This window comes from Bidens hawaiensis, unplaced genomic scaffold (genome assembly GCF_021521415.1).
Source record: "Bidens hawaiensis isolate Kalapana, Puna unplaced genomic scaffold, B.hawaiensis_p1.1 tig00054913_1, whole genome shotgun sequence".
NCBI classification, from domain to species: domain Eukaryota; kingdom Viridiplantae; phylum Streptophyta; class Magnoliopsida; order Asterales; family Asteraceae; genus Bidens; species Bidens hawaiensis.
The window spans coordinates 10,394-26,950 of record NW_027499894.1 but is presented as its reverse complement, the minus strand read 5'-3'; the positions used below and the strand labels follow the sequence as shown (position 1 = coordinate 26,950).

General features: G+C 35.2%; 1 pseudogene; it reads right to left on the bottom strand.

Annotated features, from left to right (window-relative positions):
• Nucleotides 1-13,808: 13,808 nt before the first annotated feature.
• On the bottom strand, nucleotides 13,809-14,427 carry LOC143600789 (germin-like protein 9-3; annotated as a pseudogene).
• Between the last annotated feature and the right edge of the window lie 2,130 nt (nucleotides 14,428-16,557).

The following is a 16,557-nucleotide window of genomic DNA, read 5'->3' as shown; positions in this document are numbered from 1 at the left end:
AACTTCGTTCGAAAAGATGCTCAAAAATGACGAAACGATGCTTCAATTCGAGTGTTTAAACTTACAATTAACACAAATCAAGCCGCTTGGATGACCATTTCAAGCTAAGTTTTACATTAATCGAGATGTATCCTCCTTTCGATCAAAAGCCTTAAAACATTAGTTTGTAATTCAGGAAAAAGTATAACACCGTTAAATCCTTTTTAATATGATACCATTTGGGGGCAATTTTTTAAATTTGGTACCACCAGTGATAATAAAGTAAATATGAATTATTATCGATCAATATCGTTCAATAGAGACTATTAAAATTTAATAAATCATTAAATAAAGATAAAGGGAAAACACTATTTATTTGAATGTAAAGAGGTTTACAGTATCAATTACAACCAAAATCATTTATTTTCTTACATTTTTAAACATGCTTTTTTTTAGCTGTTGAAAACATTTATGTTTCTCATGAGAGCATTAATTCTTTTGACAATATTTAATGCACACAATAAGTATTTAATACTAAATATAATCCATTTCAACTTAAATTGTTTTTATCACAATCACTAGCTTGGTCTAGTGATAAATATGTATGTTTTACAATTAAATAGCTATGAATTTTAGTCTTAAAACATATGGTATAATATGTGAAAAAAATATACACTCATAAATATTAAAATTATCATATATATCTAACAAATTTAAAATATCATATATGCCCTTATAAAGTTGTGAATATAACATGTGTACCCATTTCGTCGAAAACAATTTAATAAATGACCTTATTGCTCTGGTTTGATTAGATGTGATATATGGTTTAGATATTGCAGACTATTTGGTGTGGAAAACTTTCGAAGGGTTTGCAATTTCGAAGAAGTGACGAGAGACGTTTCGATTGCCTTCAACGAAAAGAAATGCCAATCGAAATTCAAAATAATAACACTGGGTATTACTAAGGTTGCAAAAGTCGCTAGGCGGACCCTATTCGGCCGACTAGGGAGTTGGGTGTACTCGGGGTACTCGAAATGGTAAATATAAAAAAATTAATTTTTGGAAATTATATATATATATATATATCAAATATCATAAGTTTACTAATTAATATTTATAACAAAATAAGTGAATATCAGTATAAATAAGATAAATACATTTTTAATACTAAATTATTCTAAAATTTGCTAATTAATAGTTAAAAAAAGGTGATATTCTTTTTTTAATATCATAGAAATATGAATTATGTTTTACTTTTAAGTAAAAATCGGCCCAAGTTGACCAACTATATGTGATTCTGACTGAGGTTGACCACATTTGATCGATTCTTATTAATTATGTGGAGTTAAAGAAACTCCACTCGACGCTATATCTTGTAGCGAGTACTTGGAAAGTACCTGGCCTTGTAAACCTACTTTTACAACATTGGTATTAACACATTATGTAATGAAAAGAATTAGAATGGTGTATTCGTTCAAAAATGGGCCCATATGAAATTTAAAAATTGAGAAAAATAAAGGTAAGACGGTCATTTATTTAACTGTTATCAATGAATTAGATATACATGATATTTTAACTATTTTATAAGGCTACATATGATATTACAACTATTTTGTAAGGGCATATACGATATTTGAAGTTTTGCATATGTATGTATGATATTTATAATGTTTGTAAAGGTATATATAAAATTAATCCTATTAATTACTATAATAAACAATAGTTATAGTTAATATACGTAATTATAAAGTTATTGTTTATTTAAAATAAACAAATATCATAAAAAACCAACATACTTTTTTGTATTTTCTCATAAAATTTTCTCCGCTTTTATTTTTTTGCAAGTTAAAATCCCTCCACTTGATGAATATAACAAAAATATGAAATTACATATAATAGCATGTTATTGATTATTACATAATAAAAAAAAATAGGCCTAACACAACTTAATAATTTTGATGAAAATGATACATTTGATCCCTCTTGAAACCATAAGAACTCAAACAGTTCAATTTTTTCAACAGGGATGCTCCCACCCCAAATCACAGGGACTCAAAATGCAGTAATCATTGATTGAAAAACAATAATAGCATTCATTGTAATTAATAAAACATTGATATACATTTTATTAAATAGAAAATGATACTTTTGATAAAAATAAATTTTCCCTTTCTCTCTATATTTAATGTGATTTTAAATTATCCTCTTATAGGAGTTCTTTATTTTCTTTAGTTTCTCAATGAACTCTTATATATATATATATATATATATATATATATATATATATATATATATAGAGAGAGAGAGAGAGAGAGAGAGAGAAGTTTCCTAAAGAGTGTAGGAAGCCACCACAAGTTGACATGTTGCATGGAACATATAAAAACATTATGATTTTTTTAGAATAACCTCACCACACACACACACACACACACACACATATATATAGGAGAGTTATTCTAAAAAAGAAGTAGTTTTCTAGGAAGACTGGGAATAAATCTTAGCCGTTAGACCATGTTAATCGATGGCTGATATTTAAAATTACCAAAAACCGACATAGTTTCCTAGAAGTGATTTTTAACCATAGATTGTAATGTCACATGCCAAAAATCTATTGGTTCTTATCATTCTTAGGAAACTCTTTATTTTTATTTGAACCATTATATTTATATATGTGTGTGTGTGTGAGTGTGTATAGAATTAAGATCATGTGAGAACTATTTTGAAATTGTAACATCCTACTTTTGATAATAAATAAAAGGAAACTTGTTTATTAAAGATGTGTTAATATTTAATTAAGTAAATAAAATAATAGAGTGTGGGCTTGGTTAATAAAAGAATGGAATAAGGTATGGTGATGGGCCTTAGGTCCATGGGCTTGAGTGAGTATAAATACTTCTTAAACCTCCCTAAAACCCTCATTCTTATCCTCTAGCCTCCCTACACACTTAAAAACACACAAACCTCTCAAACCTTACGGCCAAGATCCAAGGTCCAAGAATCAAGCTTAGGGTTAATAGATCTTTAGCTTAGCAAGCAAGAACAAGTCCGTGATCGTATGTGAAGCAAACCGTAGCCTAAAAGACGTCAAAGGTACGCGCGTTATGTACAAAGGTTGTGTTTTTAAGAACGGTTTGCCTTAAGACTTGGTACTAAGGCAAATCGGTTATGTTTATACCATAAGAATGTAAACTTGATGTTAAAGGTGGATTTGATGAACTCGTGAGTATGTACGGTCCATATAAAACCCTAGATCTAGCTCAAACGAGTTTCAAACTAATAAAGGTTTAGACTTTATAGTTAAACGAACTAGATCTTGGTCTGGGATGAAAAGGAAAAAAGTTTAAGGATGATATAATGCTGGAATATGAGCATGGGCATCAATATACGTGTTATTAATGATATTAAAAGCTACAGTAGAACCATTCGAATAGAAATATATTCAAATGGAAAGTTTTGAGTAAAAGTGTTCGAATGAAGCATTCGAATGAGAACGGGTGCTATACGTGAAGTAACAATAATGATAAATGTGTTAAAACACTACAGCGGGTGTATTCGAACGGAAAACGGACATTCGAATGAAAAAGCATTCGAATGAATGAACATTCGATTGAAAATGAAGGAAAGAAAGAAGGAAAAAGGTGCCAACACTTTTTAAATCGAATAAAGGATCATTCGAATGGAAATCCATTCGAATAGAATATAACCATTCGAATAGAAATCCATTCGAATAGAATGGGACCATTCGAATAGAATTTGACATTCAATTAATCCAGACTTAGAAATTTCTAATGAATTTTTTAGTAAAGAACAAATAACATAAAAGCTCGACCCCATCCAGGGCTCTGCCCCTTGGACCCTGCTAAGGTATGCCGCCCCTAGAACCCCGCTACCTGGGGCACTGCCCCTGGACCCTGTTTGTGGAGGGTTTATTGAACTAGAAATATGATATGGATAGTGTAACAACTCGAATAGGTTGGGGTGTGACAGATAGGGCTAGTTAATTGATACTTGTAATTGTTATATAGTTAGCCGAGCCTAGTTAAAGAAAAAAATTTATATAAACTCAGAAAGAAACATGATCCAGGTGAGTTTCTAGCCTCATTTCCTTGTTATGTTTTCGGGGTTGTGTGCATACTCAATGTGAATGTTAATACGTTTACCTTAAGTGTAAGTGTATTTCCTAATGATATATGTGATAGTTGTATTTATGTTATGAATGGATGCATGTCGGTACGTGAACGATCTCCGGATATTGCACGTATTGTCAAGGGATATAATGTGTAGTAAGTATGTAAGAATAATGTATGTATACAAATGTAAATATTGAATGTATGAATGAAGGTTATAAATATAATGACAAGAAAGGTAAGGTATACTTGTATGGTAGAAAAGGGAACCGGACCCTAATAATATTTGAGGCAAGAGGGAACCAGACCCTAATAATACTCGAGGCAAGAGGGAACTGGACCCTAATAATATTTGAAGCAAGAAGGAACCGGGCCCTAATAATACTCGAGGAAAGTATGGATAAATGCTCTTTAAAATGTGTAAGTATCTATAGAATGAAAGTATAAAGTATGAATGAAAGTATGTATGTATATATGCATGAATAAAGTATAAAGAAAGTAATATGTTTCTTCGGATACATATGAGTAAGTTGGTGAACGTATTGTATGTTGCTTGATTAACTAGAACTCACTCAGCGTAGCTGACTTTTAGTATGCACGGAGATGAGTAGGATGAGGCGGCTGGCTTGAGGAGGACACATGGCAGAAGAATAAGAAGCTGGCATCCGAAGACTTGTGTTGTATTTATGAATGATGTTTTATTATGAAAGACAAAAGATGTTTGTTTAAGACAACTTTTTGAAATGATATGAAATGTTTTTTGAAAGTTTTATATTCCGCGAAAGTTTTAATTAACTCTGATATTTAGAACTGTGTTTATGAGTAAATCCAACGCCAAAGTAGGGCACCAGGATCGGGGCCTTACAGAAATTGAGAACTTTGAGAACAATTTAAGACCACAAAAAAAACAGGGAAACCATAAAAAATATCAACGTATGGCCTCTTAAATAGTCGTGTGGATAGTTGGTTTTGAATAAGGGTTAAATGTGTAACTATTATATAAATAAACAAAAGTTGATGAAAGTTGCAGTACCAACTTGTAAATATCAAATATAAAAGCTTGTAGACGTTAGTAATATTAGCGTTCAAATATGAAACTTTTTCTCATAATCCAAAAGCTTCAAGCTCATACAACAAAACAAAGATTTTTATTGAATATGGGTTTTTTCTTAAAAATTTGAAGCCAGAAGCTTCTAAAAGTTCTCTACCAAACATACCCTTAATGTATGAGCAACTTCAATAGCATCCAAGTCGTCCACACAAATTCACGCTTAAAATTAAAGTATAATTAAAATAAAAGTTATAAAAGGTATGAGGAATTCCAAGAAACGATCGTTTTTCATGTGAATAAGACTTTGTAAAATTAAAATTTTGAAAAATAAATTATTGTATTATACAAACGGGTCTTGAACCCAAAACCTCATTTTTTTAAATGAAAGATGCTTACCAACTCTACTTAAGTGATAATTATGCAGGATTTTTTTTACATAACATATATAAATATGGATTCTTTTCAAGTATAACCAAAATTATATTTAATTGTTGATCTTTCCATAATTTACAATATAGAAATTGTATAATATTCAACCGATTTATATCATTTTCACCTTATTTTTATTGACCAAAATCAAATAACTATTATGTTTTAATTAAATTTAACTATGTGAAATTATCCTTTCTTAAAAATATGACATTTACAATTCATTAAAATATATAACATACAAACACACACACACACATATATGTGTGTGTGTGTGTGTGGGAAAAGTGAATATAGGCTGTTAGGCATGTAAGCTTACATGTGAAACCATCAAAACTACGTCGTTTTGAATAAGAGTTTCCAAAAATAATTGATTTTATTATTCTTAATTTCTATTTATTTCCATTAATATAGGAAATTTTAACAATATGCCTAATTCTAAGTCTTCGTGTTCTCGTTATGACTAATACTGCCAATGAAAACATTAAATTGTGTTTTTTAATTATGTATTATTTCGACTAGAATTCAACAATTTTGATCATTTTTTTATTATCATTAATTATTTTAGCATGAAGAAACTAAATTGTAAAATTCTTATGTTCACAAGTAACTTATAAGATGATTATTTTTAATATCAACTTACTGAAAGCATAAATATACAAAACGTTGTTATGAATAAAAGTGATACAGTTTCATTTAGATACTAGTAATGTTTAGTGACAACCACAATTTAAAATTTTGAAAAATGTGATGATGTTTATGATCAATAATGATGAAGCTGATTTGTTAGAGATGATTCTTTTGAGGACGATGATTCAAGTTAGAGAGATAATGTTTTCTATCATTAAAAAAATAACATTTTTTTATATAAATGAAAGTAAATAAAATCAGCTTCATCATTATTGATCATAAACATCATCACATTTTTCAAAATTTTAAATTGTGGTTGTCACTAAACATTTCTAGTATCTAAATGAAAAAGGTGCCAACACTTGATGAAGCTAATTTGTTAGAGAATAAAATCAATTATTTTTGAAAACTTTTATTCAAAACGACGTAGTTTTGATGGTTTTACATGTAAGCTTACATGCCTAACAGCCCCATATTCACTATCCTATATATATATATATATATATATATATATATATATATGGTGGAGTTAAAATAAAAAGTGAAGTGTGTCTAAGAAGTGTAAAAAGTAATCTGATGCGTTAGATATGTTGATCTAACGGTGGATATGGTAAGTGTGTTTATTATGCGGTGTGTTTTATTTAGTTGCGGCGTGTCTATTGTGCAGTGTGTTCTATTAGATTTAAGGGTGAAAACACATTTTATACACTTCTTAGGAAAAATGTACTTCTTAATATAACTTTGCTCTATATATATATTATGTTCTCTTTATTTTTCGCCCGTAATAACATGAGTAAGTAACCAAGTTAGAGTTTAAAAATAGGGAAATAACCACATATACCCTCAAGGCCTCTCGCGACCAATGTCTTATATATCAATATATACAATTATGGAATTAACTTACAGATCTAGTCCTCAAATTATAGGGGAGTTCACGGTTAGATTTAAAACCGTGAAACCGCTCAACCAGTCATCACTTTGGTTCCATGATCGGGTTTTTTCTTAACTTCCGGCCGATTAGTATCAAAAATTTCAAAACATAGGTGTTGTTTGTTTTTCTGAAAAAGTCTTTGCAACCTCTTTTGTTTGCACCACGCAAACCAAGCGCATACATTGCCCTCTGCAGACTGTTTGTTTTCTCGAAGACGTTTCATTAAAAAACGTCTGCGCAAACTCTTGTTGGTGCAAACATGGCCCATACACTTCCATGATCTTCTAAGGTTTGCAGAGGGTTAAAACACTACACCCTACCAACACACAATGTCCACCACCACCCACCGTTCGCCGCCACCACCACCATCCACCACCCACCACCACCATCCACTACCCACCCACAATTCACCACCACCTCCCACCGTTCATCACCACCACCGTCCACCCCCCATCACCCACCCACCATCCGCTAGAGGTGGTCAAAAAAACCGGTTACGGAACCGGTTTGGCCGGTTTAACCGAAAACCGGTTTTTTAAAAACCGGTTTTTTTAAAAACCGGTTTGACCGGTTTACGTAACCGGTTTACGTATCGGTTATAAGTTTTGGACCCAAAACCGGTTTTATAACCGGTTATAAAAAAAACCGGTTTTTTTTAATAACCGGTTATTAAAAAACCGGTTAACCGGTTTTTAAAATAACCGGTTATTACCGTTATAAAAAAAACCGGTTAACCGGTTTTTTAATAACCGGTTAACCGGTTTAACCGGTTTTCGAACGTTACCAAACGGCCTTATAGCCGTTTTTTTTGTGTTTTTGACCGTTTTTTAGCCGTTTTTTTTTGGTTTTTTTACCATTTTACCCCCACAAACATCTATATATAGTTTAGGTTGGGTATTGGTTAGATCACACTTGATTATACAACTCCAAAAGCTCTAAACGTTTATTTCATACGCGATTATACAACTCCAAACGCTCTTCTTTCGTAGTCGTTTATTTCATACTCGAGTATACCACTCTTAATTCGTAGTCGATTATCATGGCCTCCCAAAGTGCTGCTTCATCGGTCAACATGGGTGCCTCGAACACGGGAGAAACCGTCGTTCGGGTCATCCCCACGAAACGAAACCAAGATATTTGGCAACATTTCGACCTATGCGAAATGTCTAACGGAACCCAAAAAGCTAGATGCAAACATTGTTTGAAGTTTTATAACAAAGAAGCAAACTCCAGTTTAAGAGCTCATGTAGAAAAGCCCTCTTGCAAGGTCTTGAAGGACGAATCCGGAAGTAGTTCGCAGCCGGAGATGACGAATCAAGGAACGGTGTTTACGTACGACCTTGAAGCGGTACGTCAACAGTTTGGCAACTTTGTGATTCAACAATCACTTCCTTTCAACCACTTCGACAACCCTCAATTCACGCAGATGATGCAAACGTATGTTCAACCACGCTACCAACACGTAAGTCGTTCGACCCTTAGAAGAGATATGCTTAAAGCATGGAAAAACGCTAAATCCGAACTAATTTCATACTTTTCAAACTTACAAACTGGTGTGAACTTAACCACGGATGTGTGGTCGGTACCTAATGGTTCGCCCGACTCATACATTTGTGTGACGGCTCATTGGGTTGACCCCCGGTCGTGGCAAATGATGAAACGAACCGTTGCGTTTCAATTGTTTGATTACCCGCACACGGGTAGAAATATTTTTAAACTCTTGGATAAAGTCATTCGACAATACAAGATTGAAGATAAAATCTTTTCAATATCGTTTGATAACGCGTCCAACAATACGGCCGCGGTTGGCCATTTAAAATTAAAGTATAAACCTATCTGTGATGGAGCGTTTTTTCATAGCCGATGCATTGCACATATTATCAACTTGGCCGTGCAAGATGGGTTAAACGTGATCGAAACGCAAAGAAACAATTTTAAAAGAATGTTACGAGATGTTTTTAGCAACAATTCAACATTTTCAAGATACAAAAAATTTTGTGAAGAAGCTAACTGTCAATGGTTGGGGCCTAACTGGGATTGTCCAACAAGATGGAACTCGACTTGTGAAATGTTTGAGAAAGCCATCCAACAAAAACAATCGTTAATTGCGTTTCATCAAATTTTGTCAAATAGGGGTAAATGTGCACCGTACGATCCTAGAAACTGGTTATTGATTGAGATCGTTACGGAGGTTCTTCAAATTTTTAAATCTTGCACAAGTAGTTTATCCGGGGTTTACTATCCAACAAGCCCCATTGCTTTACCAAAAATTGCTGTCATGTGCACAAAGTTGAGTGACCTTCATTGTAGGGGTGCACCTTATTTTGATATGGGTGTAAAAATGAAAGAAAAATTTAAAAAATATTTTCAAGAACTACCCGCTGTTTTGACCTGTGCTGCTGCGTTAAACCCTTGCATCAATGTTGGTGGTGTTGAAGCTTTAATAGAAAAAATTTGTGATGAGCTAGGGTTAAACGACGATCAAAACCCCTATTATAGCCAAACTTTAAAGAATGATTTCAACACCACCTTGGCAAACATGTATGATGTTTACCTTACAAGATACGGGTCGTCTTCCCAAATTCATGACTCGTTAAGAGCTGTTGCCCAATCCCAATCCCAAACCGACCTTGAAATGGGGATGTACTACATGATTTGGGAAGACGCCGGTAAACGTCAAAGGGTAAACACCCCAAGCAGTGAACTTGGAAGGTATGGTGGTACCAACTTTGTGAAACACATGACTCCGGATGAATTTAGAAGTCTTGATTTGCTGGCTTGGTGGAGAGGTAAGGAGGATGAGTTTCCGATCCTCGCCGCCATGGCCAAAGATTTACTAACGGTCCAAGCTTCCACGGTAGCTTCGGAGTCTGCTTTTTCTGTTTCTGGCAGGGTTATATCGATTAGGAGGACTCGACTCACTCCACCAGCTGTAGAGATGTCGATTTGCTACAAGGATTACTTGGACTCTTTAGACAGGGCACAACATCAACGCTCACTCGAGGGGGAAATGGACTATGAGGCGGCCTTGTATGAAGACGAGGTCAATCAAGGACACACTCAACCAATGACCGATGAAGAAGCCGCGTACGACGATTACCTAAGGAATAGCTCGGGATCGGGTAGCGAAGAAAATGAGTAACAAACATCAACTTGTTAATGTAATCGTGTCTAAACATTCTTTAATGTTTGTATTTTTGAGTTACGAATATGCGATAACGATTTAATGTTTGTATTTTTAATGTAAAAGCTATAAATGAAAGTTATGTGTTTTTAATCTTCCAAGCAAAGAATGCTAACAACGAAACCCTAAACCCTAAAGCAAAAAAAAAAAAAAAAAAAAAAAAAAAAAAAACAACCAGTTAACCGGTTAGACCGGTTTTTAAAAACCGGTTATAAAAAAACCGGTTTAATAACCGGTTCTAACCGGTTTCTAAACCGGTCCAAACCGGTTTGGCCGGTTTGAGTTTTCAGCAATAATAACCGGTTAATAACCGGTCCGGTTATTAACCGAACCGGTTTTTTTCTGGATAAAAAAAACCGGTCCGGTTAAAAACCGAACCGGTTTTTTCAAAAAAACCGATTTGTGCACCTCTACCATCCGCCACCACCATCGTCCACCACCCACCACCCACTGTCCGCCACCACCCACCGTTGTAAGGTCCCGATGCCCTACTTTAGGGTTGGATTTACTCATAAACACTTTTCTAAATATCATAGTTAAATTAAACTTTCACGGAATAATAAAAATTCAAACATTCATTACAAAACATTCATAACTTGTCTTTAAAACATAACTTAAAATATTTTATTTAAACATCATGACAGATTTTCAGATGTCAGCCTCTTCAATTCCTGCCATGTGTCTCCCTCAAGCTAGCTGCTTCAGTCTATTTACCTGCGTGCATACTAAAAGTCAGCTATGCTGAGTGAGTTTTAGTTAATCAGGCCACATACAATACATTCACATACTTACACATATATGTATCTGAATATACATATAAAATACTTAGCTTGATACCTTTCTTACATACTTTCATTCTTTCTTTCATACGTACATTCATATATATTTTAAGAGTATTTCGCCCTATAACATTCGCAGATTTTATTAGGATCTATTCCCCACATTCGCAGATAATATTAGGTCTGTTCCCTCACAGATATTATTAGGGTTTGTTCCCTTCATTCGCAGATATTATTAGGGTATGTTCCCTACATTCGCAAATATTATTAGGGTATGTTCCCTACATTCATACAACCATACTTCCATACTATCATTCATATCCTGCTTTATCATTCATACATTCTTTATGCACAATTACATATTCTAACACTTACCTTTCTTGGCGATACGTGCAATATCCGAAGATAGTTCATGTGCTGATAAGCAATCATTCATAACTTCGATAACTATCACATATATCATATATGGCATACACTTACCACTTAAGGTAAGTGTATTAACTATTCACATCGAGTATGCACACAGCCCCGAAAACATAACAAGGAAATGGGGCTAAAACTCACCTGTAGATGATTCTTCTCAGAGTTTACTGTTATGCCCTTCCTAAGCTGTGCACGGCTAACTGTTTATTAATAATAGTATCAATTTACTACTTCTAGCTATACCATACTTCTAAGTTATTGTAACCGCTAGCTACAGGGGTCCGGGGGCAACACCACTGGCAGCAGGGTTCTAGGGGCGGCAGCCCCTAGCGGGGTCCAAGGGGCAGAGCCCCTGGCTGGAGTTAAGCTTTCATTATTAATTATTTCATATTTCATTCAAGTCCGTGTCTATCATTTACCTACGTATACGTTGTTTTCGTTTATTTTTGTAAATCAATAACAAGCCCGTATAACTCACTATGGGCGTATAAGTTCAGTCCCAGCGTGTAAGTTCTTTCAGCGTATAAGTCATACATACACGACACATACATATACGTTACATACATATATGTTTCATTCATATACGTTACATACATGCATATACGTTTATGCACATATACGGGCATGCACATACATATACGCTGCCTGCATACATACATGTTTGTGCACATATACGGGCATACACATAAATATACGGACATACATATACGCTGCTCCAATATATACGTGCCTAACATATACGGCGTATATACTTATACGTCATATACGTCCTTTTCAGCTCTTAAACACGCGTTTTTGGGGTATTTCTTCGATTCCGACAACGTCAGCCGCCGTTAACCACCATGGTTGATCGGGGTTTGATCGTTTATAGTCTGGGTAGCTTCGGGGTGTCCAGATCTGAGCTAAGGTGGTCCTTAAGCTCGTTTTTGGTTGATTAAACGACTCATACGGCATCCCGGGGCTGCGGTGTCGGGTTATAATATATTGGTACAGCGGAGATAAACCTTTTCTTACCTTCGGTTGGTCTCGGATCGTTGAATATATTAAAGTAGAGAGCGTTTGGCTTAAGTATGTATTTTTGAAGGTGTAGGCTATAGTGTAGAGATAGATGGAAATGGAAATGATTAAGGTTTAAGGGTATTTATACTCCCTTAAGCCAATGGACTTAAGGCTCATCTTTCCTTTTTAGTCCATCTTTAATTCCATTGAATTAGCCTACTTAACCTTTCACCTTTATTATTTTATTATTTCTCTACTAACTCAAGTAAACTTTTCTATCATAAGTAAATAATATATTAAATATTATTTTTAGAAATCTCGGGATGTTACAACCGTCCACCACCACCACTGTCCGTGCACCACCCACGACCACCTCCACCACCGCCTTCTACCACCACCACCCACCACTACCATTATCACCATCCAGCAGCACCACCACCCACTACCACAATTCGTACACCACCACTAGTTTATTTTAGCAGTCTATACTCGTTAAAATACAAACAGTCTTTTTCTTGCAGACTGCAGAGGTTTGGTCCAGCTCTTTTTCTACAGATGTCTGTAGATATGGTCCGCAGACTGCATACATTTTACTTCTTAAAAAATAAACTACACCATAGTGAACGGTTTGATGTGCAGTTTGTATTGAAAACCAACCGTATAAACCGAACCAGACCTTGAGATTTAATTTTTAAATTTTTAATATAAGGATATATTTAATTCTTTATAATAGATAATAATATCGGGCTTAATTAGTTAAATTTAATCTTGTCAAAACACATTTTAACTTGCTAGCAAACTAGAGATTACCTATTATCGTTACAATTCAATTATGAAACATATTGTAATTAGAAATCATAACTAACTCTCATCAACTTATTAATATTGGTCCTTCCAGTTTACCAACTTACTCTTGACTAAGTTTTGATAGTTATATAACAATTAAGGTTTCTTTTAGCATTAGCAAACCAACAATATTTGGAGATGGTTCGAATTAATCGCTCATGACGTTAAAATTTAGAAAAATAATAATCTAGTATAAAACATCATAATGTCAACTCTGATAAGTCAACATATGTTTCATTGGTTTCACTGCCTGATGGCATGATGTTAAAGAAACACAAATATTAATGAAAGAAACATCTATATATTATATCTTAATCCCAGTACAATCATGAATTAAATTTAAATTCAACCAATTATATAGTTAACAAAAGGCAGAAATATTTCATCTTGCCATTTATTCAAGAATTAAACAAAGAAATTACTCATCATTAAACTAATCAGATCCTGCCTCAAAGCCCAGCCTTTATCTTCTGAATAGTGTAAACATCTGTCTTAAAAGACAAAGCCAATACCTCATCATCAATAGTACTATTAAAAACCGAGTTCGGAACCGAAACAGTTCCCGCGTTAGCACTACCAAGCGCGGACACTGCGAACGCTTCATACTTTTTATCACTATTATACTGAAAGTGTACAAGTCCTTTTGGGAACACAAAAATATCACCCGTTTGAAGAGTCTGTGTGAAAAGTTAATTAGTGGTATCAACGAACCCGACTTCTAAAGTACCGTCGATAAGGAACAAAAGTTCGGATGCTCGTGGGTGCGTATGGGGAGGGTTCACTGAGTTAGGTGGGAAATCTAGAACCGCATAGGACACACTTTGACCGTTTAGAGCCGGGAATTCAGCCATGCTTGCTTTTAAAACTTTGAAAGATTTAGGCACAGGGGCATCTAGTAACACCCGCATGCCGGTATATGTGAAAAAGTTCCCATCAACGGTTGTCTTGCCTGGTGGAAGTATGAAATCGGAGAGAATGTCGGGATCACCAGCAGATGATTCATGGATGGCTGATAGTATTATGGCTATGATAAAGAACATGGTCTTCATGATGGCTTTTGGAAATGGGAATAGACTCTTTTTATCTTGATTGTACAATGAATTACAAAGTATTGATTTATAAGTGTGTAAGGCGGTACTGTTAAGGACTGATTGATAACTACAATGGCATTGTTTTGGAAATACAATGTTTTGTGTGTAGCACAACAATTGCCAACTGGAAGTTTACAGGACTTAGAAATTAGTATTGGATTATGATGCTTTAGAATTACAATATGATGGCTTGTGATATTAATTCTAAAGTCAATAACAAAAATCCACTACAAACATAAGCCGTTTAAAAAACAAATATATCCGCTACAAACAAGTACAAATATAAGAACAATCGTACATTCAAGTTAATTTTTACATAGACAAATGTAGTAACTTTGAGATAGCTTCAATCTTAGCGGAGTCCACTTGAATATCATTCACGTTTATGATGTGACCAAGAAATTGCACTTCGTGAAACCAAAATGGCGTACAACTTCTCAGTTCTAAGTAATTCAAGTAAGGTTCGGAGGTGAGTTTCATGATCGTCCTTAGACTTAGAGTAAATAAGTATGTCGTTGATGAATACGATAACAAAGTTATCTAAGTAAGGCTTACAAATTTGATTCATCATGTCCATAAACGCGGCTGGGGCATTAGTGAGACCAAACGGCATGACCGTGAACTCATAATGTCCATATCTTGTTTGGAACGCGGTTTTCGGAATGTCTTCGGATCGAACTTAAGTTGGTGATAGCAAGAACGCAGATCGATTTTTGAGAAATAACTTGCACCTTGGAGTTGGTCGAAAAGATCGTCGATTCGAGGGAATGGATATCGATTCTTGATAGTAACTTTGGTTAAGGCTCGGTAGTCGATACACATGCGCATTGATCCATCTTTCTTTTTGACAAAAAGAATTAGCGCTCACCATGGCGATGAACTTGGTCGGATAAAACCCTTCTTGAGTAGCTCATCAAGTTGTCTCTTTAACTCTTTCATTTCGGTCGGTGCTAAGCGATACGGAGCTTTGGCGATTGGTGCGGTTCCAGGGATAAGATCGATCCTAAATATTTTACGATTGGGAGGGATTCCAGGAAGTTCGTCGGGAAAGACATCGGAAAAGTCGGAGACAATAGGCGCGTACTTTATCTCCTTGGGTTTGGATTCTTCGGTAACGTAGGCCATGAATGATAAGCATCCTTGATTTAAACATTTGTTAGCTCTAATCATGGAAATTATGCTAACTTGGTCAGCGTCTTTGTCCCCTTCAATTCGAATGGTTCATCAGGGGCTCGAAGTTCAACAGTTTTGCTATTGTAAATGATATGAGCATGGTTGTTAGATAACCAGTCCATACCAAGTACTATATCAAAACCAGCAAGAGTCATTGGTAGTAATTGAATAGGCAAGACGTATCCAGCTAATAAGATTTTTCCGTTTTCTAGAGCTTCGGAGATATTAACAATTTCACCACTAACGATCTCGACGCTTAGAGTTTTATTTAGTTTCGTTAAAGGTTCGTTTAATAGACTACAAAAGTTATAATCTATGAAACTTAAGTTGGCACCAGAATCAAACAAAACCCTAGCATACGTGTCGTTAACTAGGAACGTACCGGTGATGGTTTCCGGCATGTCGGCCGCCTTTTTGGTGTCTAACATGAAGACTCTTGCATTGCCTTTCTTCGCCCCATTTCTTTGACCACTTCCACCCGCATCACTAGCATCGGGTTTGTTCTTGGGGCACTCAAAGCTTAGGTGACCCATTTTCTTGCAAATGTAGCAAGTCATCGTCTTCTTCCAGCAGTCGGCCGTTGCGTGGCCAGGTCTGTGACATGAGTCGCAAACGGTTGTGGTCGAAGACGGAGCAAAGTGGCAGTGACCTTTGTGGTATTTCTTACAAGTCTTGCATTGAGCGTAACTGGAATTTAATCCAGACTTTCGTTGATCTACGCCCTTGCCCTTGAATCGGGCGCTTCCTCCGGTCTTCTTGTGGTCTTGTGATGGTACCACCTTGTCATCTTCTTCTTTGTTGCGAATCATACCGCTCATCAGATATCCAGCCAACTTCATCGCAGAGTCGGTGGTTTGAGGGAGGTGAGACCTCACAATGTCGCGGATTTCCCGCGGAAGTCCCCATATGTAT